This window comes from Taudactylus pleione, unplaced genomic scaffold (assembly GCF_031769625.1).
Source record: "Taudactylus pleione unplaced genomic scaffold, aTauple2 ptg001027l, whole genome shotgun sequence".
In the NCBI taxonomy this organism is placed as follows: domain Eukaryota; kingdom Metazoa; phylum Chordata; class Amphibia; order Anura; family Myobatrachidae; genus Taudactylus; species Taudactylus pleione.
This window is the reverse complement of record NW_028285428.1, coordinates 2,034,224-2,060,047: the sequence shown is the minus strand read 5'-3', so window position 1 is coordinate 2,060,047 and position 25,824 is coordinate 2,034,224. Positions and strand designations below refer to the sequence as shown.

General features: G+C 45.3%; 1 protein-coding gene across 1 annotated transcript in view; it reads left to right on the top strand.

The window, feature by feature from the left end:
• OSBPL6 (oxysterol binding protein like 6) overlaps positions 1–25,824 on the top strand; it is a 295,064-nt gene that overhangs the window by 34,968 nt on the left and 234,272 nt on the right. Inside the window, exon 2 of the mRNA XM_088461219.1 lies at positions 20,175–20,306. The gene's annotated coding sequence lies outside the window, so the exon portion shown is untranslated. The remainder of the gene's footprint in view (positions 1–20,174; positions 20,307–25,824) is intronic.

Below are 25,824 nucleotides of genomic sequence, written 5' to 3'. Positions count from 1 at the left end.
TAATGCTGCTTGTAGGTGGTGGAGGGAGGAGGGGGAACCAGCTAAAATCTTAGGGCACCAAATTGGTCAAGGTTGCCCCGGACTGTGCCAAGTAAATGACAATGCTACTATATAACATGGGTAATCTGCTGGCACAGTCTGAGGAGCAGAGGGTGTAGCAATGCCGCTCTAGCAATGGTATTAACGATTAACGGTAAGGAGCGATATCTAATATGTTACTTAATTCCCTATGTTTTTAAATGTATCAAAGTAACATGCTTGTTTTGCCTCTTTACTTTAGTAGAATGATCTCAAGTGTGCTCTTAATGGGGGGTTTCTCATTGTCCCAAAATGTGTCCCAGAAATTATCCAGATAGTCGAGAGCTTCTTGTGTGATAAAGCCTCAGTTTATTAAATTTCACTAGAATAAGAGAAAACCACATATTGCAGAACCATACTTTGGAAAAGAAATGTCAGGGAATGATCGCAATCATAAAATGGCAGTAGTTAGTAATGTGAAGATAGTGCACGTCTTTCAGTTTATCTGTATAGCGTCAGCAATTTATGTAGTGCTTTCCGGAGAATGTTTGAATTATTCACAAGAGTTCCTGCCCCATTGGTCAAAGTTAAATGACATACTCACACTAGGGTCTGTCTCTTAGTTAGAAGTAAAGTCATCTACCAGTATGTCTTCTTTTACTGCTGGGAAAAAAATTAAAGGGCCGGGAGGAAGCCCACGCAAATACAGGAAGGACATACAAACTCTACACCAATGAGTCTCAGCTTCCATAAGGCACCTCAGTGTTCAGGCTGCAGCATGGCTTCACTCAAAGTACATAATATGGATGATTTACTTCCTCAGGTGATCAACAGATTTCCATCTGCTACGGGTCCTTTATAATGAAGGTCAATTAAGTGCTATGAGCTCCTCAGCCAAGGGCAAATCCAGTGTGTGTGTGGGGGGGTGATCAGTGTGATCGCTTGACCCCAAACCCCCACAGGGGCAGAGGAGACAGCTGCTCGGTGGCATCAGCCTCCTGACCTCACCGCAGCCCAGCACACAGCAGCATGTGCAGGGGCGTTTCTAGAGAGTAAGGGGCTCGTGTGCAGTCTCCAACATGGGCCCCCTCCTCTCTGTCTGGCGGCCGGCAGCACACTGAGCTGTGCGCGGCCAGCGCCGTAGTTATAGACTCTGGGCACTAGAGTGTGCCCAGAGTCTATAGTGTATGCACAAGTCACCGGGAAAATGGCTGCGGGGGCCATTTTCCCTGTACTGCGCATGCACAAGTGACGGGAAAATGGCTGCTGTGGCCATTTTCCAGTCGTTTTACAGTGCCACACGCCCGCGCCGACATGGGACTTCGGAGAGGTAAGTATTATTATGGGTGCAGGGTGTGCGGTGTCCCGTGTTTCCCTCACACCCTGCACCCGTTATACATATGCCCCTGAGCATGTGCTTGGCAGGGGACAGAGGCTGCTGCTGCTGACGGGTAAAAGGGGAAGTGGCAACAAGCTCTGGCCCTGGTAATTAGTAAACGCCCCCCCCCCCTTTCTGCGGCCCTGCCCACAGAAAATGGCTTTTGCCAATAACTGTCAATTGAATATAGTATTTCAAAGCCAACAAATCTAATTTCCATAGCCTCCTTACATTATTTACAATTGCTAACATTCAAATTCATTAACATAAAACGTATATCATCAATGAGGCTATATATAGTTGGCTTAGTTATAACATAAATAATCTACAGCCATGGCCAAACGTTTTGAGAATGACACATGTATTGGTTTTCACAAAGCCTGCTGTTTCGGTTTTATGATGGCAATTTGCATATACTCCAGAATATCATGAAGAGTGATCAGATGAATTGCAATTAATTGCAAAGTCCATCTTTGCTATGACAATGAATTTAATCTCCAAAACATTTCCACTGCATTTCAGCCCTGCCACAAAAGGACCAGCTGACATCATGTCAGTGATTCTCTCGTTAACACAGGTGAGAGCGTTGACGAGGACAAAGCTGGAGATCACTCTATCATGTTGATTGAGTTAGAATAACAGACTGGAAGCTTTAAAAGGAGGGTGAAGCTTGAAATCATTGTTCTTCCTCTGTTAACCATGGTTACCTGCAAGGAAACACGTGCAGTCATCATTGCTTTGCACAAAAAGGGCTTCACAGGCAAGGATATTGCTGCTAGTAAGATTGCACCTAAATCAACCATTTATTGGATCATCAAGAACTTCAAGGAGAGCGGTTCAATAATTGTGAAGAAGGCTTCAGGGAGCCCAAGAACGTCCAGCTGAGGGATCGGGGCACCACCAGTGCAGAGCTTGCGCAGGAATGGCAGCAGGCAGGTGTGATTGCATCTTCACCCACAGTGAGGCGAAGACTATTGGAAGATGGCCTGGTGTCAAGAAAGGCAGCAAACCACTTCTCTCCAGGAAAAACATCAGGGACAGACTGATATTCTGCAAAAATTGCAGGGATTGGACTACTGAGGACTGGGTTAAAGTTATTTTCTCTGATGAATACCCTTTCAGATTGGCATCTGGAAAAACGCTTGTCCGGAGAAGGAAAGGTGAGCGCTACCATCAGTCCTGTGTCATGCCAACAGTAAAGCATCCTGAGACCATTCATGTTGCTTCTCTGCCATGGAAGTGGGCTAACTCACAATTTTGCCTACTTAAACAACCATGAATAAAGAATGGTACCAAAACTTCCTCCAAGAGCAACTTCACCCAACCATACAAGAACAGTTTGGTGGCGAACAATGCCTTTTCCAGCATGATGGAGCACCTTGCCATAAGGCAAAAGTGATAACTAAGTGGCTCGGGGAACAAAACATCGAAATTTTGGGTCCATGGCCAGGAAACTCCCTAGACCTTAATCCCATTGGGAATTTGTGGTCAATCCTCAAGAGGCGGATGGACAAACAAAAACCCACAAATTCTGACAAACTCCAAGCATTGATTAGGCAAGAATGGACGGCCATCAGTCAGTATGTGACCCAGAAGTTGATTAACAGCATGCCAGGGCGAATTGCAGAGGTCTTGAAAAAGAAGGGTCAACACCGCAAATATTGATTCTTTGCATAAACTTATTGTAATTGTCAATAAAAGCCTTTGACACTTATGAAATGTTTGTAATGTTACTTCAGTATACCATAGTAACATCTGACAAAAAGGTCTAAAAACACTGAAGCAGCAAACTTTGTGCAAGCCAATACTTGTGTAATTTTCAAAACTTTTGGCCATGGCTGTAGTGGTAGCACTATAAGGTAGCTCATAAATATGATCAATACATTATATGAATATTTTATATATATTTTCTTTGTATGTAACCGATGCATTTGGACTTATAACGTAAATAGTATCAAACTAAGGAATTAAATGAATTACGATAATAGCATCATCTACTGTATGTAATAAGCGAGAAAGTGTGTGTGTCTGTCTTGTCTGTCTGTTTGTCCTTTATGCACAGCCAAATTTGGTATGGTGGTGTAGTTTGACCAGGATTAGGTTTTTGGCTATGTTTGAAGTTCGTCATGGCCATGGAGGTCTACATGGTGCCCAACAAGTAGGCCGTGGAGTTTCTGATTTTGAAATTTTGGTTTAAGCAAGTTCGCTCAGAATGTCTTCCAGTGCTTAAAACTGCACTGATCTGAAGGCACAGGCTGATATGTGCCAGTTGGGGACAGGAAGAGCTCCAACAGAAGAGTAGTTAGTTGGAGGATCAACTGTCACACTGCACCTGCACTGACAGTTGCTAATTTCCTCCAAGCACATTTTCCAGATGCCAAGGTGATGCAGCTCTCCCCCCCACTGTAACTGTGAACGCTGGCCTCTGATGCTGTCAGAGGCTTCAGAGGCCAGCGTTCCCAGTTATGCAGTGCGCGGGTGACATCATGACGTCAACCGCAATGTGAGGAGCCTGTCCCACGCACCTGCTGGATCCAGGCAGAGGCAATGGGGGCCGGAGCCAAACCGGTCAGGTAAGTACTGAGCTGGGGGCAATGCATATGGGGCAAAACTACAGGAGGCACTGCATAAGGGGCACAAACACAGGGGCAGTGCATAAGGGGCATAAATACAGGGGGCACTGCATAAGCGACACAAATAAAGGGGGCACTGCATAAGGGGCACAAATACAGGGGGCAGTGGTGTCACCCGGGCCAGGGAGAGACGCTGAGCGTGTGGCACAGCCGCACGCGGCCAAAAAGGGGGATTGACTTTGCGAACCCCCGTGCCTATTACTTGTGGGGGGGGGGGGCAGGAGGTACCTGCGTGCAGTGCTGGCCGGCTCCCTCAGTGTCAGGAGCCAAGTGCTGCACTCAATGCTACAGTGCAGCACCTGGCTCCTGTCCGTGAGGGGGAGTCTGCACCCGGGTGGGTGACACCCGGGTGCGGACCGCACCCCCTTGTGACGCCACTGACAGAAGACACTGCATTAGTGGCACAAATACAGGGGGCACTGTATAAGGACAAAAATACAAGGGGCACTGCATAAGGGGCAAAATTACAAGGGGCACTGCATAATGGGCACTACTTCCTGAGAGCTGTGGGGATGATGCCTGCTTTCATTCTTATGGGGGCAGAGTGGGGCTGTTGAAATAACTCCGGGGGGTGGGATGAAGATAGCTGGAGTGACACATAAGGGGCCGCTGCAGTGGCATGGGGTCGGGGGCTGCAATGACACATGAATGTGGGCTGGAATGGCAAGAGAGGGGGATGGAGTGACACATAGAGGGGCTGAAGTGTGTATTATGTGAATCTTTCTTTTGCAATGTATTTTGGATGTAAAATGTATTTTATGTGGATCTGGCTTGTTTCTGTGTATGTTATGTGGATCTGGCTTTTTTCTGTGTATTTTATGTGGATCTGGCTTGTTTCTGTGTATGTTATGTGGATCTGGCTTGTTTCTGTGTATTTTAAGTGGATCTGGCTTTTTTCTGTGTATTTTATGTGGATCTGGCTTGTTTCTGTGTATGTTATGTGGAACTGTTTTTTTATGTTTGTGTAATGTGGATCTGGCTTGCTTATGTATATTTTATGTAAACGTGGCTTTTTCAATGTTTTCTATATTGTGTGTATTTTCATTGTGCTGGGATCGCCCCCAGCGGGACTAAAAACGGGTGTGTGACACAAGGTCATGCTCCTGCAAATGTCATAACAGAGGCGTGCGCACAAAAATGGGGCGTGGCCTTGTGCTATCGGCTCTTTAGCTAAACTATAGATATTTTTTGTCTCTTTGCCTCTGACTGGTTGGCCAATCCTGGGTTAGAATATACCAACTTGTTGATCTCTTTTGCAATAAATTACTTGTTTTGCTTACAATAAAATACAAGATAAATAGAATTATATGTCATTATATCATAAAAATGAATAAATATATATATCTATATATATATATACACAGTATATGTCTGTATATACATTGTATATTTAAATAATTACAAGTATAAGTACAAATATCACATGCACAAATTAATTGACTGAGATTGAGAATCCATAGACTATATGGGTGCTTGTAGGGGAACAGATAAATAAAAAAATATATACTTAAAAAGTAGCTACATCAATCTTTATAATAAAATGTTAAGTTAATATTTATGTAAAAAAAAATTTTTAAATGGGCAAGAAAATAATAATGAATGCATATTTTTGTTTTAAAAATCCATGGTATTGAGCGGTGATATTCCAGTGGGATTTACTTTACCATACATATTCATATTTTTACAGATTGCTGCTGCGCTTTCTGCCAGGTCCTCTTTCTCTAGCTAGATTTTCTGTAATTTTATATTCAGCCCGCTACCTGTTTCTCAGTACTCTACAGTACTTTGCTGCTTCTGTTTGCTATTAAAACGTAATGTATTACCTACTGTTCCGTATATGAAGATGCTTTCTCTTATCTTTTTAAAACCAAATATTCGTTTTTAAATATATATAAAACAATTTTGGAGGAAGCTTTAAATCAATTATTTGGAACTCCACATTGGATGCAGTTGACCCTAATACATAATGTTTGTCTTGATAACATCTTATCAAACTGTATTGCTCAGTATGCTCCAGCATTCTGTAAGCCAAGTATGTCAAATTGTAGAGACATCAGGGGCCAAATGAGTCTGCTAAACCAAAGTGAGAGCAACATCAATTGTAAAGTGCTGGTAGTTTTGCTACTTTGCTTCAAGCCTTATCAATACTGTTTTTTCCTGTATTGGTTTTATTATGGGCTAAGTAACATTTGTATTTGGCTGAATATTAATCTAAATGTATTCCATTTTATGCTTTATGTTTATTCAACAGCAATCTTAAAGGAATATATCCAGTTGCGGCTCCTAGCTTTAAGTTAAAAATGTCCAATCTGATTTAAGATCTATCTTGCAGCCAGTGCATTGTAACCCAGATTGGCTAATCTGCCCTACAGCACGGCAGATCTGAAGATGCGAGGTACAAAGAGCGGGGACGATAATCAGCTTCGTGATCAAGAGTAGATACTCACGATTTGGCCATTTTTAACATGATCTGTCGTCACGATTCGTCGAAATTGGCCAAATTGGATGAAAAGTCGGTATGTGTGTGGGCACCTTTAGACTTAAGGGGGCTGCAATTGCCTAGCTACTGCTAGTTGCACAGAGTACACCACATACAGATAACCTACCTTATATAGGATGCTGACAGAATGCGGGGCGTCGATATACCACCGGCTGAATCCCGCCGCCCGGCAATATGCCGACGCCGATATCTGAAGGTGAACAGGATACCAACGTCGGCATCTCGAATCGCTGCAATCTCGATTGTGCGAACAGGTAAGTAAAAGCTGTGTTCCCGCGGAAGGGGGGGGGTTAGGTTTAGCTACCCCCGGGGGGAGATTAGGGATAGGCTAGGGGAAGTGGGGGTTATGGTTAGGTACTACTGGGGGGGAGGTTAGGGTCCGGCAACCTCTGCAAGGGTTAGGTGTAGGGTGCGGGGAGGGGGAGATAGGATTAGGCACCCCGCGGGGAGGTTAGGGTTAGGCACTAGGGGGGAGGTTAGGGTTAGGGCAGTGGCGTCAGAAGGGGGATGCGGGCCGCATTCTGGTGTCACCCGCCGAGGGGTGACACCATGGTGCAGTCTTTCCCGTCAGTGACAGGAGCCGGGTGCTGCACTGTATCATTAAGTGCAGCACTCGGCTCCTGTCACAGTGAGGGAGCCTGCACTGCCCGCACCTCCGGCACCCTCCACCACTCTCCATAATCTACACGGGCCGGGCACAAGGTTCGGGCCGCGAGGCCACGCCCCCTTACCCTAGGCCATGCCCCTTACCCGAGGCCACGCCCCCTTTTCGAGGGGGAAGGGGTAGGTTAGAGTACTACCGCTGTGGGCATTCTGTACAATGCGGCCTTCCACTGTCGGGATTTATATCATACCGATTCCCCTTATATCGCTTTAGGCTATAGTATAGAGTTATGATAACTAACAGAAAACTCTCTTAACTTAACATTTCCAATATGTTTCTGAGATTGCAGGTCTCAATCGCTTATGCGCCTGCGCTGTGCGACTTTTTAGTGACTTAGATGCTTGCGCAGTTGAGAAGCATTGACAATATGAGCGAATATTAGCATTGCGCCCCACTCAGAATCATATGTGTGTGCTATGGATAGGGAAGTTCGGGGGTCACTATAGCAATATTATATGCTGGTGATAAATAGGTCACACCAGAAACAATTATAAATATATATATTGTACTGATTGTTTTTTTTATATATAATAGTGGCTTAGTGTTCTACCATAATTTTCATTACTAATGTCATAGGTTTCAATTTCCACCTGTCAGCAGCTGAAACCAGGCTTTATCTTTTAAACACTATAAAAGGATATAATTATATAATTAAGCCTTTTATAGTGTTTAAAAGATAAATGGTCTCAGATGCTGTCAGGTGGAAAATGAAACCTATGACATTAGTAAAGGCCACTACTGTACTTTAAAAAAAAAACAAAAAAAACAGAATGCATTTATAACAGTATAATTTACTTCTACTTTGTTAGATATCTTTATCAGGATACAGTAGGATGCTCCTTAATTGCTGGTGTCACTCAGTATTTGCTCATGTGCAGCTGCAGTAAAAGCCTCTAAGGCTTCATAGTCTGCGGCCCCTAGAAGCACATTATGGCCAGTGAGTAGCACAGCGTGGGCTGTTCCTGCTTGAAGCTCTTACTGCTGATTACACTAACTGGCAGTACCACAGTTTCCTCCCCCTGACCTGAGACTGCTGTGTGAGATTAGCAGGCAGAGACCCCCATTTACCAACGAAGGCAAGTACTAGCAGATTTTTTTGTTTAGCATCACTGTGATACAAACAAAAAATTCCCTGGTATTTACCAATACTTACTCCTCTGGCGAGGTCCCGCAAAGTCCTTGTCCTCTGCGAGGTCCTCCCCTGGGCTGCTGGCAGCCTGACGCTGCCAGCTACGGGGCTTCGGTGTTATATTTTTTTTTATGGAGCGGCCTCCTGGCCGCTCGCATTGTTGTGTGTTTCCACCCACAACTAATGCGAGCGGCCAGGATGATGGTCACAATGGTCAAGACCATCGCGACCATCTGGCTTGCGACGAGACCCTTGTGACATCACTTGTGATGTCAGTGGGGCCGCCCCCAAACGGTAGGCGTTCTCATGGGAACGCCTCCGTCTGGGCATCCACCCCCCCTGGCCCGCCCACCAAAGGGGGCGTGCTGTCACTCAACATCGACAGCACGCCCCCTTTGGTGCGAGACCCGGAGCGACGGATTGCTCGTTGCTATCCGGGTCTCGCGCATGCGCACGATGGAGCCGGCTCCGTCGTGCGCATGCACATTGGGCCACCATCGACCCGGTTGTGAGCGCTCGGCGCTTGCGACCGGGTCTGAATCAGGCCCAGGGTCCGGGCCTGACACCGGCTCCCTGCTGTGCCTGCCCCGCACTAGTTAGTACTCGGTCACAATCCTGCACCAGGGGGGGGGGGAATTACGCGGGACTGGAAGATCACTGGGGTGATGAGCAGTGGCGGATTTTTACTGGTGAAATCCGCCACTGGATATAACCACTGTGAGACCTTATTTTAGCGCTTTATCCATGTAAAGACAGTGGTTGAAGTGAGCCAGCATACAATGGAAATATAAACCAACACTTCTCTGAGTGTTTTCTCTTTCACTCACTCAAACTCACCACTTAGCGATCAGTCACAACAAATCTATTAGCATCCAATGCTGAAACCATCATTGTTAAGCTATTTATATGGCTGCTGCTTGTATAACACTGTAATACCACTTTCAAGCCTAAATTCCCGGCTTTAACCTAGCTTGGACCCGGGACCCCGAGCACGGGTTGAAACCGGACTACCCCTTTCACACTTAGGGGGACCACCCAGGTTGTTCCAGGGTCATCTGCCCTTCACACCGGACCCAGGTCTTGCAGTGATTCAGATCTTCCATCATTCAGTAGGAATTGGTATGAAATACCGTCGGTTCAAATCCCGACGCTGGAAGACTGGCAGCAGTGAAGATTCCGACAGCTAAAAAGGTAAGTATAAACTAACCCTACTCCCCCCCCCCTAACCCTAACCCTTCTTTAGGGGTGCCTGACCCTAACCTCCCCTAAGTGCCTAAACTTAACCACCCCGACCCCGCAGCCTAAACCTAAGTCTCCCAGGGGGGGTGCCTAACCCCCCTCCCTACCCTCACCCCCGCGGCTGTCCGTGCCTGCCACCCGGCTTGCCTTTGTTTGGTATGCCGGGCGTCGGGCTCCAGGCGTAGGTATAATGACAGGGATTTCGATGCCAGTCATTAGTACCCTGCCGGGATTTGGCGGGAAACCGGCGGTCCACATTTTGACCGTCAGCTTTCTGACTGCATCCCGTCCAGTAGGTGCTTGGAGACTATCTAATCTTTAAGCGCCACTGTCCCTGTCCAATCAGTTTGTTTTAGGTGTGACCCGGGTCATCAAGATCCGGGTCGCACCTCTCACACTTGATCCGGGTTACAAGTCCCAGGAGAAGAAGAGGGTCCCGGACCTGTTACTGTCGGCCCGGGTTGCACCTTTCAGGCTTACGCCAGACCCAGGTTGATGCGGGATCACGTGCAAAAAACCTGGGTTTTAGGCTTAAATTTGAAAGTGGTATCACATGGAAGTTATACAGCTTAGAGATATAAATGGTGAAGTCCATTTATTTGCAAACGCAAACCAATAGAAATAAAACACCACAAATAATTAAATTATACACTTAATTAATCTGGCATGCAGTCTAGATGACCTTTGGTTTTTAAAATAGGCTCCAACAAGCAAAATTTTAGGAAAATAAAATGGATTTGACATTTTGACGTGTGCAATGCTATCACTGATCGCAAGCCTGCAAATATTAAGCAAAGAATCAGCATGGAAAAACCTTAAAATGTGGAAGCAGGAGACCCCTGAAACACTGCCCCCCTGCTTTTTTTTCGGGTTATAAAGGACTCACGTTGGCTTTCATGGTGTTCAACATTGTAAGTAGGTATATACAGAACATAAAGGGGTACTTTAATTGTACCTCCCAAGTGTTCCAATTTGTGAGCCATGGAAAAATGCAGAGTTTCAACTTAAAATAGGCATTAATGGCTAAATTGGCGCATGTTATGGGCACACAGGGCAAGGCATATTTCATCCCGATGGGGCATGTGTAAATGACGGTATGAATTATGTTGTCCCACTACAGAGAGGTCACTATTAGGCCTCCTAGTAATGAAACCTGGAAAGAAAGTCTGCCTCAGATTCCCAATGTCCTGGAAGCAGAGATCCTTGTTTAGAAGAAGAGATGTCCTCTTTTAAATAGCCAATAAGACACTACAAATGTCTGGGTCAAATAAAAACCGTATATGCCTTACATTTACCAGATTATGGGGGTCTATTTACTAAGCAGTGTTAGAGTGAAAAGTGATAAGGTGCCAGCCAATCAGCTCCCAACTGTCATTTTTCAAACACAGCCTGTGAGATGACAGTTGGGAGCTGATTGGCTGGCACCTTATCACTTTTCACTCTGTCTCCTAACACTGCTTTGTAACTAGACCCCTTAATCCTGATCATAAAACCATCACTGATGGGCCACAAAATGCGCTGTTTGAACAGGAAGGTGGCAAGTAATGAACGCAAAATGGTCTGTTTAGTGTCCGTGCTATAGGTGTGTCGCCATCCTCTCAATTTAAGTTGCTGCAGGCTTGCCAACCCTCCCGATTTGGTCGGGAGCCTCCCGAATATCGGGTGCCGCTCCCGACCCCCCGGAAAGGCAGGCAAGCCTCCCGGGTGCCACCTACCCCCCCAGACTACTAGTAAAAAACCCAGCTGCGGGGGGCCTGATGACGCGATTCGCGCTGAATCACGTCATCGTGGCTCCGCCCCCTGCTTCGCAATGCCTTTTTCCCGGCATTGTGAAGAGGGGCGGGGCCACGATGACGCGATCGTAGGGTCCCGCCCCCAAAATGGCATCATAGCCCGGCCACGCCCCCCACAGAATGCAGGCATTCAGCTCCCTCCCGGAAGGAGGGAGCTGAATGTCGGCAAGTATGAGTTGCTGTGTTCTCAACGCACAGCCGTAGCCATAAGACATACATTGGTTTATTGCTTCTAAACTCTTAACAAACTTGTATAGCTTACTTAACTTAAACTAATAAATAACGACACAGACAACAAGAGCTTGGCTAAAAGGTCACAACTTTTATTTATAATTAATTAATTAACCTAACCAGGGTGGCAAAGAAACGCTGCAGACTCAGTTCTAGCTTTTACATTGCTCCAATACTCGGGGGAACGACTGAAACGTCCCCTCTCTAGACGCACTAACGCTGTGAAGGTCCCACTTCCCTCCTGGGCCAATCCTAGACGCTTTTGTACAAAAGCGCCCGGGTCCACCCGCACAAAGCAGACAAATTCGCCAGGTTCATCGAGGGCAAGTGCCCCCACAACGTATCTTGTGCCCCATAAAGCCACTGAGCTGCAGCGTACTACCGCCATGCTGTGCCTCCCCTGAAAGTGGGAAGCAAAAGTTAGTGTGACACAACAAAAACAGTAACGGGTGGGATGGTGGGTTTCAAAGATCCCGAAAACAAGAGGCTGTCTGACATGCAAACGAGCCACTATATACTGCTCATCAGACCACTCCTTCAAGCAATATCATTGGCTCACCCAACCAGCTGACCAGACAGCCTTTAATCTGTCAAGCAACAAGACTGTCATCAACATCCATACAGCAAAAAACGCAGTATATCTTAGTGATTCTCACGCTTATCCAGCCTTCGCATACTATAAGACATACATTGGTTTATTGCTTCTAAACTCTTAACAACCTTGGATAGCTTACCTAACTTAAACTAATAAATAACGACACAGACAACAAGAGCTTGGCTAAAAGGTCATAGCTTTTATTTATAATTAATTAATTAACCTAACCAGGGTGGCAAAGAGACGCTGCAGACTCAGTTCTAGCTTTTACATTGCTCCAATACTCGGGGGAACGACTGAAACGTCCCCTCTCTAGACGCACTAACGCTGTGAGGGTCCCACTTCCCTCCTGGGCCAATCCTAGATGCTTTCGTACAAAAGCGCCCGGGTCCACCCGCACAAAGCGGACAAATTCGCCAGGTTCATCGAGGGCAAGTGCCCCCACAACGTATCTTGCGCCACATAAAGCCACTGAGCTGCAGCGTACTCCCGCCAAAGCCAGACTCCAACGGAAAACTGGCCCGCCACCCAAAACGACCTAGGCCGGAGCAAGAATTCCATAATAAGCAAACAGATCCAAATGAGCAAAATGCAATCCATCGGGATTGAAATGACGAGTTAAATCACCAACTAAAAGCCATGACTCACAACCAAGCCACCCAATGACACAGCATGGTAGGCTTCTGACAAATTCACCTTCTTCCCTGCTCTGTCAAACAGGCTTCTGACACGTTCACCTACTACCTTGCCCTTTCAAACGCACCAAGCTTACACAACATTCTCCAGGTCAAACTATGCACCATACAAATCACAACAATCCTTCCATTCGGCCTTTATCCCAACCGAAAAAATTTCTCACCATGAACTATCACCCCATTTATATCTTCTTCCATGCTGTGTCAAACGCACCATGCTACACAACATTCACCAGGTCAAACTATGCACCATACAAATCACAACAATCCTTCCATTCGGCTTATAACCCAACAGAAAAATTTCTCACCACGAACGATCACTCCACCTTCCACTGCAGCACATCATTGCTCCTCACAGGCAACACCCCTTAGTCAGGCACATCCTATCAAGCCACCGAGGCCACAAGAAAATCAAGCACGAACTCTATCCCAAACCTCGCACATCATTCTCAAACCAAACTGTCAACTGCTGCAATCCCAGTGAGCAACAAAGTTCCGTACTATGAGCATCACACCAAACCCGAACCATCCCGACACAACATTAAGAAAATACATAGCAACTAACTAGCAGGGATGCATAATAGGGGAAACAAGTAACCCGAGTGAAGGGGAAAAACTAAAAAACCTACCCGTGAACCAAATTGGGCCAGATCAAGGCACCCGGGAGGAAAAATTAAAAAATCCCTTCACCACCCCCCAATTGTTGAACGCTAGTCGTTCAGCGATTGGTTGGTAAACAACGTTTCAGGTTGGCGCCAGGTGCGCAACTAGCTCAAGCTGCAACAGTTGTGTCTCATAGGCAGACGTTTGAACATTCAAACTCTGAAGGAAATGCATCCGCAATCGCTGCGCCAATAGCTGCCCCCATTTGAAGGAACTGAGTACTAGAAGCTGAAGCATAGAAACGAACCCAAACAAACCTGAAAACTTGGAAAGACAGCACTGGTATCCTGAAAACAATATCTTATACAAAAACCCTAACAATGAAGATGCCTTATTGGCATTAACTAACTAAAGGCAGCTGAAAACTTCAAATGTGAAAGCGAGGACTCGCAACCGTCGGAAGCTACTTGACCCCGGACGCAAGCAACGTATAAAAAGCTGCGCACAACGTATAAAAAGCTGCGCATAAACGGGCCAAAAGGAAACGCCGCGAGCGGGAAACCCCCGACCCGGCCTGAAATAAATGACTGGGTTTGTATAAATACCTTTGAGCTTATATGGCATGGGAAACCCACTGTCGCTGCCGCTGCAGGGGCTTTGGACCCACCCTGCACGGATGGTACCAAACAAAAAAGTAAAGCGAGTAATGAAAAACTTACCCACCGAAGGTGGATGAGCACCATAAGCTCGCCAAAATTGCCAGGCAGGCGATACGGCCGGGATATCCTTGGAACTAAGGGCCGCAGTGCAAAATTGTATGTTCGGAATCTAACATTAGGAAAGTGAACGCACAAAACTGAACAATGCAGAAACGCAAAAAGAATGAGCTTCGGTTGTTGATGGCATGAGCCAAAACCAATTCTGTCGCACTAGAAGTTAATTCCAAAACTCAGAAGTGCTGGCCATATGTATATACGGCTACGACAACTGGGAAAGGCTACAAAATAAACAATTACTTGTAAAACCTGCATCGAATAATCCGCGCAGAAAAATTTCCGACCAACTGTAAACCAAAAATTCTAGCTAGCTAGCCACATTGGTAAAAATTTGGCGGCACAAGTTGCCACTGAAGGCCAAATTATTAAACCGTTAAATTGAAACAGTAACCTATCCCCAACAACTAAGTGCTCCCTACAACTGTGTAAACCTATAAACAACCCGCAATTTAAGCAAACAACTTACAAAAGCAGTCACTTTAAGTTTTTTTTTTTTTTATATATATATGTTTCCACTGAAACTCAAACCCTAAATGTCAAGAATGATATGCGGTCCACTTCCCACTACACTACAAAACCAACCAAACAACCATAACCTGCTAACATGACTATCTCGATCTCCAACAGACAAAGGACACAAAACCTAGAATCATGTCATATGTAACTATAATCCCTAAAACCGGAAAAAAGGAGACTGCGCATAACAGTGGAGGTCCGAACAGACGTCACTCCTTCCAGCACGCATGAAGAGAAATCAGTCCAGATGATACGCTAAACCGACCTTTTCAGTGCCGGCACGACAAAACAATGAATAAGAAAATGGATTTCCTGCATCCGGAGTCGGAACCCGCACCGTCCGAGGGCAAACATTTGCTAATTCACCGGAAGGCTGGAGGAAGTGGCAGGGGATAAGAAAAGAACAAAATGAAAAAGGGTGCTGGCTGAGGGCAGCAGTGGAAATACAGCTGCCAACGCAGCTCATAAAACGCATGAGGCTGCATGTTGATGCTGAGCTCCCACTGCAAAGGTGGGCTCAAAATGGCCGCCATAGGAAATGGCCGCCGGGACTGCCGGACAAGAAGGGGAGGAGGATAGCTGCTGTGGGGAAGAAAAAGGGGCCCCCCAAGCGCGGGGGACCCGCACACGCGGGGGGGGGGGGTAGCCGGGTGGAAGGGCTTGGAAGGAGCTGGGCTCGCGGCGGGGGCAGACAACAACCGGCGGGGCACAGGAGACGTCGCCCCGCCGAGAGTGGGGATGAAGGGGGGCTTGGGAGCAGGGTGAAGTGGCGCCAGCGGGCGCCGAGGAAGCACCCGCTGGCGCGGGTGAACGGTTGATCCGCCGGGAACTGAGCGCCGGTGGGAGTGCACCCCCTGCCGGGGCTGAGGGTGAAGGGGGGGTGCTGGATAAAGGCAAATGAGCGCCAGCGGGAGCCGCGGAAGCTCCCACAGGTGCGTGATGCCGCATTGTGCTGCCGGGGATTAAACCGTGGCCTGCAGCCAAGAGGGAGCCCAATCAAGTGGAGGAGGAGGGGGGGGGGTTGAGCGATGCAGGTGGTAGAAATAAGCCCTCGCGCAGAGGGGTGGTGTGTAAGAACGCATGGAAAGGAGGCAGATGGGGTGGGGCAGAGCGTCCTGTACAGTGTGTATAAATGAAAGGATGGCACAGTGGTAAGGTATATAATTGGTGGGGAAATAAAAGGCATGAAATAGGAATAACAAGGTAGAAGTAATATACAGAAAAGGGGGAAACTACTCAGCCTGATACTGTTTCAAAGATCCCGAAAACAAGAGGCTGTCTGACATGCAAACGAGCCACTATATACTGCTCATCAGACCACTCCTTCAAGCAATATCATTGGCTCACCCAACCAGCTGACCAGACAGCCTTTAATCTGTCCAGCAACAAGACTGTCATCAACATCCATACAGCAAAAAACGCAGTATATCTTAGTGATTCTCACGCTTATCCAGCCTTCGCATACTATAGTAAGACAGAGAAAAGCACCTGCCATAGGGCTGGTGTAAGTTTCAATGGTACGACTGATGGTGGTGTGTAAGGACGCAGCAACCGGTATTATAGCAAGCACGGTCTCTAAAAGTGGGCGTCTCAGTCCTTGCACAATCAGCCGCAGGGATGTACACAAGGGGAGGAGTTTGAATCTGCATCCACATAACGCCACAGACAGGCGACCGCCAATAGATGCTGCTACGTGCGCTAAGTTTGAATGAAAGGTGAACTCTGATGGTCTGGGGGTGGCTATAAATGCGAAGACAATATGATATTAATTACAATTATGATATGTTCGGACAGTTGCCACTTGAATGCAAATGTGACCTAATATTTTACATGGGACAGATATGAATGTAGGTAAAATGGCTGCCTTCATTAAAGAGCTAGTGGATGAAAAATAAAAGTACATCACTGGATTGTACTTCTCCAACCTGTAATTCAATAATAATATTAGACTGTACAGTAGTTCCCTTCAACACCTGGATGGGTATTATGCAAATGCAATATCCCCCAAGGCAATGTGCCGTAAGTGCAGGAGAAGCCAGGAGGAAAACAAATTATATATATATAGCCTGCCTCTGTATGCTGCCTACATATATAGTGACATTATCTGGGGGGTTGAAGGGGGGAAGCACAGGTAATATGGGGGATGCAATGTAATTATGTACTACACGTGTCATGTCACGTGTCAGTCTGAGGGGAGGTGTACTCCCATACTTGGGTGACTTTTGATATCTCCTCTTCGGGAGAAGCCCGGAAAGGAGTCGCAGCTGGCCTCTTCTGGGGGGGCGGGGCTGGGCTCCTATGTCATTAGGCTGCGAATCGCGGGACCGTGTAGAGGGGGCGTGACTAATTGACAGTTTCTTGTCATTTAGCTCGTCCCCCTCCCCCCCCATACGGAGCTGCGATTCCCTGCAATTATCTTCCCATCCTGCCCAAGTTGATGAGATGCAGGAGATCCGGACACTCTTCCAGGGGTGCAGGGGGCTACACAAAAATTCGGGAGCCTCCCGCAACTTCCGGGAGAGTAGGTAAGTATGCGTTTTTGCGAATCTGATGCTAAAAGAAATAAATTTTTCTGTATTTATTAGAGCGGTAAGAAAATGTCGTGAAATATGACAAATAAAATAGTTGTAAAACCCTACTGAGGTTTTGGCCACACCCCCGGCCACAGCCCCTGTCCAGGAATCTGAACATAAAAAGGTGGTTACCCTATAACAGACTCATACCGACTGGCACTAATAAACTGTTCCAGTTACACGATGGATGAAGCAGGGTCCCCAGCAGCACAGCATTGTTCTGTAAGGTGCCTAGAAAACTGAGGCAGGGAAATTGTGAAATGGATTGCACCTCTGTATGGAATGAGGAGCTTACTGTACATCCGACCATCTTTGTTACTGTTTGCTAATGCCGCATGGTGTATCACTGTTTAGAAAGTTCATCCTAACTTTTTGCACTCTGTTTAGGTTTTTACTATAGGTGGAAAGTGCCTTTGGTATTATCTGCACGGTTATTTCCTGTTTGATATGGGAATGGGCTCAATTACTGTCACTACGGCTTATAAACTCCCCATCACCAGATGTATGTCTTCCCACTCCCAGTGTAGTGCAAACCAGTAACCATAACAATATTGATATAACGACACTGAGACTTGCTTAAGGGGAAAGGAAGGTCACCTTTTATTTATTTTCCTATTTAAAACTATAAATGGCTATTTAAACTAGCAGATACTAAAAAATGCTAACAATGCTAAATGACTAAGAGGAAAGGACAGATAAAGAATGGTGGCAGCGAAAGAACGGCCCCACAATGCAAGATCCACCAACTGTCACTCCATACTTGACCCGTACCAAAATGGGAGGCGGCCAGCCAGCCCATTACAGCGCCCAAGGTATCCACCTCCCGCCCCAAGGACACAACATGAGCTCACCTGGAGCGATGGTACCGCTGACCCCAGTAGGGAAGAATCAGCCTAAGCCATGTATTGGGGGGGAGGGCACCTAAAGCTCCATAGACAGATGTCGACTGCAACCATTCTTTCCCACCAAATGCCAAAGCTGACACCACTCAGAAATCGAAAAAAACTCCAAAAAAAACAGGGAGAGTGGGCGGGGAACAAACCAAAGGAAAATGACTTAAAATGGCTGCTAGAACGATCTCCCTGAAATGTCCCTGAAACCCCACCCCCCAGCATCCTTCCTATAGGCTGACCCAACTCACCCTATTGTCTATAACTGTCTAGTAACAAGAACGTAACCCTCTACAGCCCGTAGTCAGACATACTGGCTCGGGTGTTTAATTTAACTTCTTGCATATGAAATGCACTCGTCTTAAGACCCAAGACATGTAAGATCCATTTCCAGGGATAAAATCGGATGGCTTCATAAACATGTCATTGTGATAAAGCATTAACCCTTCGTACTGGCCGCAGTGACTTTACTAGTTATATATATTGTACATCTGTAGCTGTTATTGTGCTCGTTACTCTGACCCATTATGCAATCCTGTTTTGCCTGAGATAATGATGACACTCACTCTTGCAAAACATGTTGAAGGTGTAGTGGTTTAATCAGCCATCTTACTGCAAATTGACCCATGACCAGCTGCATTTTAGGAATAAAATGTACTTCTCCTTGTTCACCACCAGGAGGCCCGTCCCACACAGCATAGAGGCCCTGATTCAGAGCCGGACGCTCTGACAGAGCGCTCGCTCTGAATCAGGGTGGTCTTTTTTTTTTTTAATGGAGTGGCCTCCTGGCCGCTCGCATTGCTGTAGGTTGCCACCCACAGCTAATGCGAGCGGCCAAGATGATGGTCACGATGGTCAAGAACATCACGACCATCGGGCTTGCGACGAGACCCTTGTGGTAGGGTCTCGTGGCCGCAAGCCCCAGAGAGCTTTCAGCTCAAACAGAGCCGAATGCTCTCCCACTGACATCATGGGAACGCCTCCGTCTGGGCAGCCACCCCCCCCCGGCCCGCCCACCAAAGGGGGCGTGCTGTCACTCAACATCGACAGCACGCCCCCTTTGGTGCGAGACCCGAAGCGACGGATTGCCCGTCGCTATCCAGGTCTCGCGCATGCGCACGACGGAGCCGGCTCAGCGCTTGCGACCGGGTCTGAATCAGGCCCAGAGTACCAGGGGTAAATTTACTAAGAATCGTGTCTGGCCGCGTTTGTATTCCCGTGCAAGTTTTCCCTGATTTTGCAACTCGGAGATTTACTGAATGCAAACACAAACCAACAAGCAAGATCAGTCAAATCTATGCAGTGCTTCTGTGTGTACAGTGTAAATAAAGTGTTAAAGAATTTTATAAAATCGGCCTGGGGTCCCCCGTATTTCCAGTACCCATCACCGGTCTCAGCCAGCATTTGCCATAGCAGGGGGACATAGGGGGACATTATCTATCAAGGTCAAACTCTGAGAAGCTTAATAAGTTTCTCCAGACCGCACTCCTCCTTGAGATTTATGGGACTGCGATATTCTGCGTTAATTTGCCTAACGCAGGGAATAGTAACACCCAGTACTTACAGTTTCCTAAATATTATGGAAACAGACGTTTCTGCATGGTGTAAGCCTTGATAAATTGCCTCCTAAATACTGCATGAACTCAGCAACCACTTCGAAAGATGAAAACAAATAATAAAACAAACCCAGCAAGAATTGCAAAGTATAAATTCCTAATTAGGATGAGTTTTTCATTAATGCATTTTTGATTTGGAATATTCTCATCCTCTGTGTCCAATGTACTGTGCATTTCTTTTCACATCTATTCTGCTAATTATTTTGATTTAGAAGAAATATGTCATGATGTCTGTAATGGCAATACAATTCCTTTTTGTTCAGTAAAGCTATGTGCTGTTGATAAAACATTAGCACTTAATATATTGATTCATTTTGAATTTCAGATTTCAAATTGAAGCACAGATTACTGTACGTGTGGAATTAGAGAACGGATTTCCTTGTTCGGACTATCGTCATAGAAGCAAAGAAAATGGGGTTAACACCCTCCTTGTCACAGGCGTAACTGACAGGAAAAGGTGAGCCGCCAGGACCCTACGTCCCAATAAATTCTATTTATTCATTCTATCAAACACTCAGTGTAAATATATTGCATTTTAAGTTATTGTTCTTTTTATCATAAATTCTAATTGTGTTGCACTAGGTAGTTGTGTTGTGTATTTAACTGAACATAAAAAATTGGTTTGGTTTTAATGGTTTATTGCAAGTAACAGCTTATGGAGCAATGAATTGTACTCGGGACCTACCTATCTACATTTCTGATTGAGGATTTGCAGCAGAATGTGTGCAGTGGCCGTAAGCAAGAGAAACGGGCAGGGTCATATTATGGGGGGCTATAATACATTGGGGGATTTCCATGCCCCTCCACCACATTCACTATCCCTCAGCCCCCTTCCACACTTTTCCACTGCCATGCGCACCTGCCATTGGTAAGGGCAGCATTGAAAGGGCATCACCTAGGGCGGGATATATCAAGCATCACATTTTGAATGCGATACATCCCGACACTTACCGCATGCATAGTGTTCCTGCACTGTGACCCCAGCATCTGATTTGTGCTGTAAACTAAGATGACTGTTTACAGCACAGTCAGATGCCGGGGTAATAGAGCAGGATCCCAGCGATCAGCTGAGCGGAGACACAGGAGGCAAAGGACCGATCATCGGTCCCCTGGAGGTAGGTAAGTTTTTATTTATATATATATATATATATATATATATATATATATATATATATATACAGTCAGGTCCATAAATATTGGGACATTGACAGAATTTTCATATTTTGGCCTCTATTCACCACCACAATGGCTTTGAAATGAAACAAACAAGATGTGATTTAACTGCAGACTTTCAGATTTAATTTGAGGGTAATTACATCCAAATCAGGTGAACGGTGTATAAATTACAACGGTTTCTGTATGTGTCTCCCACTTTTTAAGGGGCCAAAAGTAATGGGACAAACTAAACAATCCTAAATCTAACTTTCACTTTTTAATACTTTGTTGCAAATCCTTTGCAGGCAATTACAGCCTGAAGTCTGGAACGCATAGACATCACCAGACGCTGGGTTTCATCCCTGGTGATGCTCTGCCGGGCCTCTACTGCAAATATCTTCAGTTCCTGCTTGTTCTTGGGGCATTTTCCCTTCAGTTTTGTCTTCATCAAGTGAAATGCATGCTCAATCGGATTCAGGTCAGGGGATTGACTTGGCCATTGCATAACATTCCACTTTTTAGCCTTAAAAAACTCTTTGGTTGCTTTTGCAGTATGCTTCGGGTCATTGTCCATCTGCACTGTGAAGCGCCGTCCAATGAGTTCTGAAGCATTTGACTGAATATGAGCATATAATATTGCTAGACACACTTCAGAATTAATTCTGCTGCTTTTGTCAGCAGTCACATCATCAATAATTACAAGGGAACCAGTTCCATTGGCAGCCATACATGCCCATGCCATGACACTACCACCACCATGCTTCACTGATGAGGTGGTATGTTTTGGATCATGAGCAGTTCCTTTCCTTCTCTTCTCTTCCCAACACTCTGGTACAAGTTGATCTTTGTCTCTTCTGTCCATAGGATGTTGTTCCAGAACTGTAATGGCTTTTTTAGATGTTGTTTGGCAAACTCTAATCTGGTCTTCCTGTTTTTGTGGCTCACCAATAGTTTGCATCTTGTGGTGAACCCTCTATATTCACTCTTGTGAAGTCTTCTCTTGATTGTTGACTTTGACACATATACATCTACCTCCTGGAGAGTGTTCTTGATTTGGCCAACTGTTGTGAAGGGGTTTTTCTTCACCAGGGAAATAAGTATTTTGTCATCCACCACAGTTGTTTTCCGTGGTCTTCCGGGTCTTTTGGTGTTGCTGAGCTCTCCGGTGTCTTCTTTCTTTTTAAGAATGTTATAAACAGTTGATTTGGCCACACCTAATGTTTTTGCTATCTCTCTGATGGGTTTGTTTTGATTTTTCAGCCTAATGATGGCTTGCTTCACTGATAGTGACAGCTCTTTGGATCTCATATTGAGAGTTGACAGCAACTGATTCCAAATGCAAATGTCACACCTAGAATCATCTCCCGACCTTTTACCTGCTTAATTGATAATGAAATAACGAGGGAATAGCCCACACCTGTCCATGAAATAGCTTTTGAGTTGATCGTCCCATTACTTTTGGCCCCTTAAAAACTGGGGGGCACATATTGAAACTATTGTAATTCCTACACCTTTCACCGATGTAATTACCCTCAAATTAAATCTGAAAGTCTGCAATTAAAGCACATCTTGTTTGTTTCATTTCAAAACCATTGTGGTGGTGAATAGAGGCCAAAATCTGAAAATTCTGTCAATGTCCCAATATTTATGGACCTGACTGTATATATATATATATATATATATATATATATATTATACATGCAAAAGACAGCGACACTCACAGGAATTGTAAGGAAGGCTCCAGACTCCCCAGGTCAAGTTCAACGTTTCAGTCAAACGACTTTTATCAAGATAAAAGTTCTCGATAAAAGTCGTTTGACTGAAACGTTGAACTTGACCTGGGGAGTCTGGAGTCTTCTTTACAAGTCCTGTGAGTGCCGCTGTTTTTTGCATGTATATATTTTTGGCCTGTTTGGACCATCAAAGGGCACCCAGGCATTTGTATATTATTTACCTGTGGAGTGCCGACGTTATTTTGATATATATATATATATATATATATATATATTTTGTTTTTATAGTTATCGGCTAGTGGTCTTTTTAGACACACAAAGCTGATCACAGGCACCGGCTCCTGCCTCTGCTCTGCCTGTTAGAGCGGAGCAGGATTCAGTGTAACAGGGAAAGCCCTACTAACGCCATATCCATGTGGTGTTATTATCACACGGCTTTCCACTGTATTTTTTTTTTTTTATTGAACTTTGGTAAATTTGAAGCAGATCACATTTCCCATTACAAGTATGGGAAATGCGATCTGCTTACTAAAAATATATAAATTTAAGGGCTGGGAGTAGTTTTTCACAAAAACTGCTGCAAAAGCCCTTTAATACATTTATGTGATACTAAACTAATGTGAAAAGGGTGTGAAAACACCAATTTTTACATTATTTTAGTAAAAATAATATTGATAAATCAGGTCCCAAGGGTGAGATTTATCAACCAATCAGATTCCAGGTATCATTTATCTAGTACATTTAAAAAAATGACCACTAGAATCTGATTAGTTGCTATCTGTAACACCGCCACTTGTCATCTTTAGGAGGTTTCATAACATCATCAAAAAAGTCATAAACCTCAACCCAAAGTGAGAGATGGGATAAAAGGGATTGGTGGTCTCACCACCCCCTGCTCAACCCCCTCTTGAAAACATGGTTGGGATCAAGGGAGCAGACTGTTCGTTAGGAATCTCGTACATTGTAACGTTTTTGTGTTATATTTCTTTCAAAAATATACATACAAAAAATGGAAATAATTTAAACTAAACGGCTGACTAATTTATCTGGGGGAGTTCCAGCAGCTTGGCGGGATGACTGTGGTCATGACTACAATGGGAGTTATTTATTTTCTTATTATTATTCAAGCTAGAAAACCTGCCAGAGAAGTTGGAGCATCATTGTACAATGGTGGTATCTCATTACGTAGGTACTGGGCATCTGATCTGGTGCCACTATCTTTGTGAAATATTATTAAGTTTTTCAGGTACAGTAGAAGTGTGTGGACCACTGTTTCCCAAGTCCAGTCCTCAGGGACTCCCTGACAGTGCATGTTTTACAGATCTCAGTATCACAAGGGAAATAATTAGCCTCAACTGTGGATCTTTTAAAATGTGTCAGCCAGTAATGGATGACCTGTGCACCCTCTAGGAGATCTGTAAAACATGCACTATTAGGGGTCCCTGAGGACTGGAGTTGAGGAACACTGGTGTATATATTAGTAAAGGTGCCTACACACTTAGCGATATTTTACACGATTTGCCCGATTCAGACGCATCATGATGACAATTGTGTAAAATATGCCAAAATTCTGAGTGTCCACTCACGATCACGATGCCGATGTGCGTCCCCGCAGGTCGTACATCGCATCTTCAGATCTGACGTGCTGTAGGGCAGATTTGCCAATCTCAGTCACGATGCACTGGAATAGTTAGGAGGCACGATAGATCGTTTGTCACATTGGACAGTTTTTAACACCAAATCGTGCCCACGACTGCCGGGGAGTTCAAGGGGAAATCGGACACAATGTCAGATCGTGAGCACATCACCAACTGTGTAGGCACCTTAAGCTGTTGTGGACGAATGACCTTGGACAACCAGCAGCCATTTTAGCATACAATGACAGTCAGTGTAGCCATTTACAGTTCACATATTATTCTTTGCAGAACCAGTTATCTTATTCTCAGTTCTGAGTTTCATTTTGTTAGTATTTTGTGTCATTTGCATGTTTATAAGGACTAAAAGGTACGTCAGCTGCAAAAGCTGAATACATTGTAGATATTTTAGCTTTGTTTGGATTGCCTCTATTACATGTCTTGCTGGATTGCCTCTATTACGTGTCTTGCTGGATTGCCTCTATTACGTGTCTTGCTGGATTGCCTTTATTACGTGTCTTGCTGGATTGCCTCTATTACGTGTCTTGCTGGATTGCCTCTATTACGTGTCTTGCTGGATTGCCTTTATTACGTGTCTTGCTGGATTGCCTCTATTACGTGTCTTGCTGGATTGCCTCTATTACGTGTCTTGCTGGATTGCCTCTATTACGTGTCTTGCTGGATTGCCTCTATTACGTGTCTTGCTGGATTGCCTTTATTACGTGTCTTGCTGGATTGCCTCTATTACGTGTCTTGCTGGATTGCCTTTATTACGTGTCTTGCTGGATTGCCTCTATTACGTGTCTTGCTGGATTGCCTCTATTACGTGTCTTGCTGGATTGCCTCTATTACGTGTCTTGCTGGATTGCCTTTATTACGTGTCTTGCTGGATTGCCTCTATTACGTGTCTTGCTGGATTGCCTCTATTACGTGTCTTGCTGGATTGCCTTTATTACGTGTCTTGCTGGATTGCCTCTATTACGTGTCTTGCTGGATTGCCTTTATTACGTGTCTTGCTGGATTGCCTCTATTACGTGTCTTGCTGGATTGCCTCTATTACGTGTCTTGCTGGATTGCCTCTATTACGTGTCTTGCTGGATTGCCTCTATTACGTGTCTTGCTGGATTGCCTCTATTACGTGTCTTGCTGGATTGCCTCTATTACGTGTCTTGCTGGATTGCCTCTATTACGTGTCTTGCTGGATTGCCTCTATTACGTGTCTTGCTGGATTGCCTCTATTACGTGTCTTGCTGGATTGCCTTTATTACGTGTCTTGCTGGATTGCCTTTATTACGTGTCTTGCTGGATTGCCTTTATTACGTGTCTTGCTGGATTGCCTCTATTACGTGTCTTGCTGGATTGCCTTTATTACGTGCCTGCCTGGAAACGCGTTGGTGTGACTGCGTCAGCAATGTGTGGGAGCTGCTCAACCGCGTATGTCTTTTTTTATTCT